The 6,438-nt window shown below is 42.9% G+C and overlaps 1 non-coding gene across 1 annotated transcript; it reads right to left on the reverse strand.

The window, feature by feature from the left end:
• Positions 1-376: 376 nt before the first annotated feature.
• On the reverse strand, positions 377-485 carry LOC111724594. Its single transcript, XR_002772864.1, has one exon. It is a non-coding gene; the product is annotated as a U6 spliceosomal RNA (small nuclear RNA).
• Positions 486-6,438: the final 5,953 nt, after the last annotated feature.

The raw sequence follows: 6,438 nt of genomic DNA on the forward strand, positions 1-6,438 counted from the left end.
ATTCTCTAAACCTAACAGTTAGGATTTACCTTGTGTTAGGTATTATAAGTAATCTAGAGATGATTTAAACTATACAGGAGGTTATTCACAAACACTACACCATGTCGTATAAGGGACTTGAACATCTATGGATTTTTGGTGTCCTGATATCCTCAGAGAGTCCTAGAACAAATCCCTCATGGATACTGAGGGATGACAATATATCAGAAGTTTTTGATACTGCCTCACTTAAAAGATGCATAACTCTGAGCAAGTCTCTTAACTTCTATGACATCTGAAATAGGAGGGTCACAGTGTCTGCAGTGGAATGTTACGCTAAATGAACTACAGCTTGTTTTTTGTTTGTTTGTTTTTTACTGAGGTGACATTTATTTTAAAAAATATGGAATGCTTCACGAATTTGCATGTCATCCTTGCACAGGGGCTATGCTAATCTTCTCTGTATCGTTCCAATTTTTTCGTATATGTGCTGCTGAAGCAAGCATGAACTGCAGCTTGTTAAACTGTAAATTTTATGTAAAGTTAGTTACTGTTATCCTTGCTAGTAAATGCTAATCATCCACCTTGAGATCCATATTGCATCATGAAGTATGTTCATTTCACTTCATTCTCTCCCTGGGAAGTTCCCAAGAAGATAACCGTACTCATAGAGATTTTTGGAGCAAAAGAATAAACTGCAAATGGATAGAGCTTAGCACTGGGCTTGATAAGTTCTCATACTTGAAGACTCATTTATTCTACAACTCTATGAAGTGAAAAAAATAATTATCCCCTTTCAGATACAGAGGCTCAGAGTGATTTTCAGTGCTAGCCTCAATGTCACCCAACTAAGAAGTCACAATTGTGTGCTGGCAAATTAACAAGAAAGGAAGAAGAAAAAAAAAAGAGCCTCAACTTGTAAGGTTTGCCAATAGCTGAGGTGTAAATACTCCCACTGTGGCTAATTTCATGCTAACCAACACAAGTCAGCTTCACATCTGGATGTGAATGTAGGTTTCCTGTTTCAGGTAAGGATCATTCCCACAGCCCACCGTGAAGCTCCTCCCCAAGCCAAGAATCCCCTCACACCAGGAAGGAACCAAAGCTGGGTGGCTCACCCAAGGCTGCACCCTCAAATCTACCTAACCAGACTCTAGGGCAGGGGTTAGGAGCCTGCATTTCAGACAAGGATCTGTATATGCACTGGAATGTGGGCACTACCCAGTGCTCAGCCACCAGTACAACAAGACCACACCCATCTCCCAAACACAGTGGAGGGGCAGACACATCCCAGGAGAGAGAAGAAGGCATCCTCTGCTGGCCACCTGCATGGGAATTCTGCCTGTGGGTGTCTATGTGTGGGCTACATCCTGGTGATAAGATGATGTTGCTGTCTCTATGCTTATAGTCTTTCTGTCTGTACTGCTTTTCACTAAATCCAAGGTGCCACTAATTATAAGCCACATCATTATTTTATTGACCACCAAGAAATAAGCAATGTTGCCAAATTCAAGGACATTAAAATACAAAAAAGAACATTTCAGAATCAATGAAATGTGGTATGAACAGGTGTATGTACATTCCTCTATTTCCCAGTTTCAAAATAGACTCCTGAGGGTAGGTCTCACTCATCTCAGAGATATAGCAGATTTGGCTGAATGAACACGTGCTAGCAACATTTCAAAATGTACAACTTATTATTTAGTCATCCATAAATATCCCCCGGCTCTGCACCAAGTACTTCACATTTAATCTCCATAATGATCCGCTGAAGTAGGTGCCAGATGACCCCCCCACTCTATAGGGGTAGTAACTGAGACTCTAAAAGAGCTTGTAACTAGAAAGAACATTGCTTGGAACTTGAACCCCAAGTCACAATATTGTCCCCTCAGAGTTGTGAGAAAATGTTTAACAAATAGAATTATGCAGCGTTACTACTACCTCAGTCTGTTCCTCAGGGTTTGGACATAAATAAACCTGTTTGATTTCTCTTTGCTGCCAGTGTTGCAAAAGGATGGATAACATTTTAAGAAGCAAAGTTATCTTATTTCTCACCTCCATTGAGGTTTCAGCTTTCTCAGACTTTTTGATGAGGGACAGTAGCAGGAAGGAGGGTTTTCTCAGCTTTGGTGACTTCTGGAGGGCTTCCTGCAGTTCAGCCTTAAGGATTGATGTCCCCATGGAAGCCCCAGGGTGAGAAGTGGTCCCCACTCTCCCGGTGCTCCCTCAGGGTTTGGCTCTATCAGACTGTCCCGTTCCAGAGTGTGTCCCATTCAGTCCTGTGCCCATGCCATGCTCACTGCAAACCCTGGGTGGCCTTGCTCCCCTGGGCAGGCCTCCTAGTGCAAGTGTGGCCAGACTCCCTCTCCCCTCTGCTCGGCTGCAACCAGGGTGGAGTTTTGTATTTGGATTGGGGAAAGAAAGTGCAATAGTGCAGAAGTTGGCAAGGCTCTGATTCCTCCCCCAGGGCCCTGGCCCAGGCTGCTTTGAGCAGCTCAGAGTTTTATGGACTCCTCGGTACTCCTGCCACCTCTCCACTGTCTGGCCGTTACTGCCATCATTTAGATAATTCCTTTCTTCAAAGCAGTTCAGTCTTTTATTTAAATTCTTGTTCATGTTTGATTTTTGTTGTTGTTTTGGTATGTGTATGTGTGTGCATGTGGGTTTTCTTTTCATGGCCATTTGGTACAGGGAGACATGAAGAGGAGTCACTCCTGGAAAACTCATAGAAGGGACATTTTTTAAAAATAACTACCAGATGGGATGCTAAAAGCTGGAAAAGGCCATTCTGTGGGACATAGCTGCCATCTAGTGGTTCATATGCAGATGAAAAGTATTGTATATTATTAAGGGGTTCAGAAGTCATCAGGAATGATAATAAAAATCTCAGAAGCTTAAAATTTTGGCATTCAAAGAGTTATCACAGGCAGATGGTTAACAAATGCCAAGTAAGTATTTCTATCTGTGTCCAACCCCCACTGCACTGGGATGAAAGGCAGGGGGGGAGGTCAGGAAACAAGAGAAGACGCACCAGGGTCTACAGCCCCCAGGAACCCACCCATCAGTGGGAGTGGGTGAGCAGATGGAAGAAGTGATGGAGACTGGAATCTGACTTTAGTGCATGTCTACTTGGCTTGAATTGGTAGTCATAATGAATGTATTACATTACTGACCACATGCCCTTCAAGGGCTGAAGTTATTAACCTTGGGTCCACTAACACTTTCTAGATACCTGCAGCAACCCTTCAACTTGAATGAGAAAAAAACTACGTACAGTAGAACCTCCACAACTAACCACCTCCCTTTATTAGACACTTCCATATGTTGACTAGTTTGTTACAGTCCTCGGGGGGATCAACTTACAGAGGTTCTCCTCTATGTATTTTCATGAACCTCAGACTGAAAGTTGGCATTTTCTGCAAATATAAATTAGACAAAAAGCTATGAGAAAAACTGTGACTTCACCGCTTGCAGAAATTATAAATATTTTCATATCACATTACAGTTGTTACAGATATCTTAAATCACTTAGTCATCACTACTTTGAAGTTACAGTTATTGTTAGACCTGCTGGTAGATCTTACTATGCTAATTAAGAAGCACTTATACTACTAAGTCACTTAGTTTTTCAAATATTTTGATGCCTGTATTTCAGTGCAATGGATTTCTTTGAAATTCTTTGGTTTTTTAAATCTTTTGCATTTCAAATATCATTCTGTAAAGGGGCCTGTGGCACACAAAAGTTCAAGGGCTGCTGCTCTCGGAGTTCAGAGAAGGGACAGGTGACCATAGACTAGACTTATCAGAGGGCCTCCCAAGGAGAAGGCCAAAGGTGTTTCTTATGCTTCATTTAAGGGGTTGGCCAGAACAATTTCAATACATGCCCTGTCTACAAAAGCAGGGTCAGGTCCTCACCGTGGTGTAAAAATGGAAAAATATGGTCCATTTGGGAAGAATCTGAAAAGATGCTATACACTAAAAGATAAATAATTGGAAACATGCCGTTTGAAGAGGATTTTCATTCAACAAGACTCAGAGCACATATGAACACAAAAGACCAGGCTTCAGTGTGTGGAATTGAGATGGTGTGGCAAACAGGCTGATACTTGGGGCAGGGTCAGCCTGTCCCTGAACCACACCATCCTCCCCCGACATGCCCACATGCTTTGGTAAGGTTCTCTCAGTTAATCAGCATCCGTACTTTTCTCTTGGGCTTCCTTCTTTTTTTGATCATTTTCTTCCACACATTTCTGGAAGCCGTCTCAGCTCTTAGATTGCTTAATATGCTCAACATGAGCATGAATCCTCTTGTCAAGAGTCTTGCCCTTAACTTGTTTGTTTACAACAATGGCAACACTGTACTGGGTAACACTGCAGACTCTTGCGGTTTGCCGTGACATTTGCGGGCATGCCTTTGTGAACAGCACCCATTCCCTGGATGTCTATAGTATCACCCTTCTTGTAGCTTACATGTATGTGAGCAAAGGAACAACCGCATCATTTCTAAAAGGCTGCAGAACGTGCATGGGGCGCCTCTCCTCTTTCCCTTTGGGTGCATCATTTTGGTGAATTACTGGAAGATGGCCTCTCCCATGATGAAAGATTTTTGACTGACACCTGGACCTTTTTGCATTATAAGGCTGGATCCTATTTAAACCTTCTGCTTGAACACCCCTGTGGTAGGGGCAGAGGAGGATGCACCCCTGTTACTGGCATGGGAGGGACAAGTCCAGGCTCCTCACTTGGCCTTCAGTGAGGTGGGGACTCCTCCATACTGCTGGACAGCAGTGAGAGTTTGGGCTCCCCATGTGGCCTTGTTATCACTTGGCAGTGGTGAAAGTTTTGACTCTCCACTAAGTCTCCTACAATACCATCCAGCAGGAAAGGGGAGGGGTGCCTTATTGCAACCTGGCAAGTGTGGAGGTCTAGGTGCCCCACTAGACTTACACGGGTGCAACTGGGGTCATAGTCTTTCTTGCGATGTTTGATTGGAATAGAGCAGTTATTGCCTAAATGTTTCTGCTTTGCTTGAACTTTTCCTCATCCTTGAGGAGAGAGCAGGTTTTTATGGGGGCCTTTTTCATATGTGTACCCTCTGGCATTTCTAGGTTCCTGCTTTTTTTAGCTCCTTTAGGCAAAAAGAAAACCCAGGTAACTCACCACCATGTTGTTGCTTAAATCTCAAGGTCCCTAGCTTGTCTGCCTTTCTTCTAGTTTTCAGAATCTTTTTATGCTTGTTTTATATATGATCCCCAGAGACTTTGTGCACTTAATGAAAGAAATGGGGAGGCTTGCATTTACCCCATCTTCCCAGAAGCAAAAGTCTTGTTTATTTTATTTTATTTTATTTTTGAGTCGGAGCCTCAAGCTGTCCCCCTGGGTAGAGTGCCCCTGCATGACAGCTCACAGCAACTTCCAACTCCTGGGCTCAAGCAAGTCTCCTGCCTCTGCCTCCCAAGTAGCGGGGACCACAGGTGCCCGCCACAATGCCCGGCTATTATTTGGTTGCAGCCTTCATTGTTGGTTGTGGCAGGCCCAGGCTGGATTTGAACCTGCCACCTTAGGTGTATGTGGCTGGTGCCTTAGCTACTTGAGCCACAGGTGCCGAGCCAGTCTTGTTTATTTTTAATGACAAAAAAGTTTAAACATATTATTTAGGATTTCTGCTATTAAGTCCCTGGTTGAAATGTGAAATATTTGGTTGGGTTCTCAATATGATGGATTCCCTCTTTGAGGTAGAAATGTGATTTTAGCTCTTGTTTTTATTGAGGATGCTGTGCAAAAATACTTCTATGTTCGGGCGGCACCTTTGGCTCAGTGAGTAGGGCCCTGGCCCAATATACCGAGGGTGGCGGGTCGGCTGAACTACAACCAAAAAATAGCTGGGCGTTGTGGTGGGCGCCTGTAGTCCCAGCTACTACTTGGGAGGCTGAGGCAAGAGACTCGCCTAAACCCAGGAGTTGGAGGTTTGCTGTGAGCTGGGATGCCACAGCACTCTACTGAGGGTGAAAAGTAAGACTGTCTCTACAAAAAAGAAAAAAAATACTTCTGTGTTCTCTGATGATAATATTGTTCGGGGAAGCTTGGCACAGGCAAACCCCTCCCCCCTTCAGAAGGTATTTGAATTTGAAACCTGGACCAAAGAAGTTACATGATACACAATAAGTATCCAATCAGCAAATGAACAAACACATAATTGAATAAAATGGTAGCAACATATAGTACTAGTATACACAGTGCTATTTTGATCAAAAATGTAATTTTTTATTGAATCATAAACACATAGATCATGTATACATTAATGCATTTATGGGGTACAATGTGCTGATTTCATATAGGATTAAGAACACTTACATCCCACTAGTTAATATATACCTCATCTCATTTACTTAATTATTGTGTTAAGACATTTATACTCTATACTAATAGATCTGACATGTACCCTTGCATTATGCACCA

This window comes from Otolemur garnettii, unplaced genomic scaffold (assembly GCF_000181295.1).
Source record: "Otolemur garnettii isolate 467f Iridium unplaced genomic scaffold, OtoGar3 scaffold00024, whole genome shotgun sequence".
In the NCBI taxonomy this organism is placed as follows: domain Eukaryota; kingdom Metazoa; phylum Chordata; class Mammalia; order Primates; family Galagidae; genus Otolemur; species Otolemur garnettii.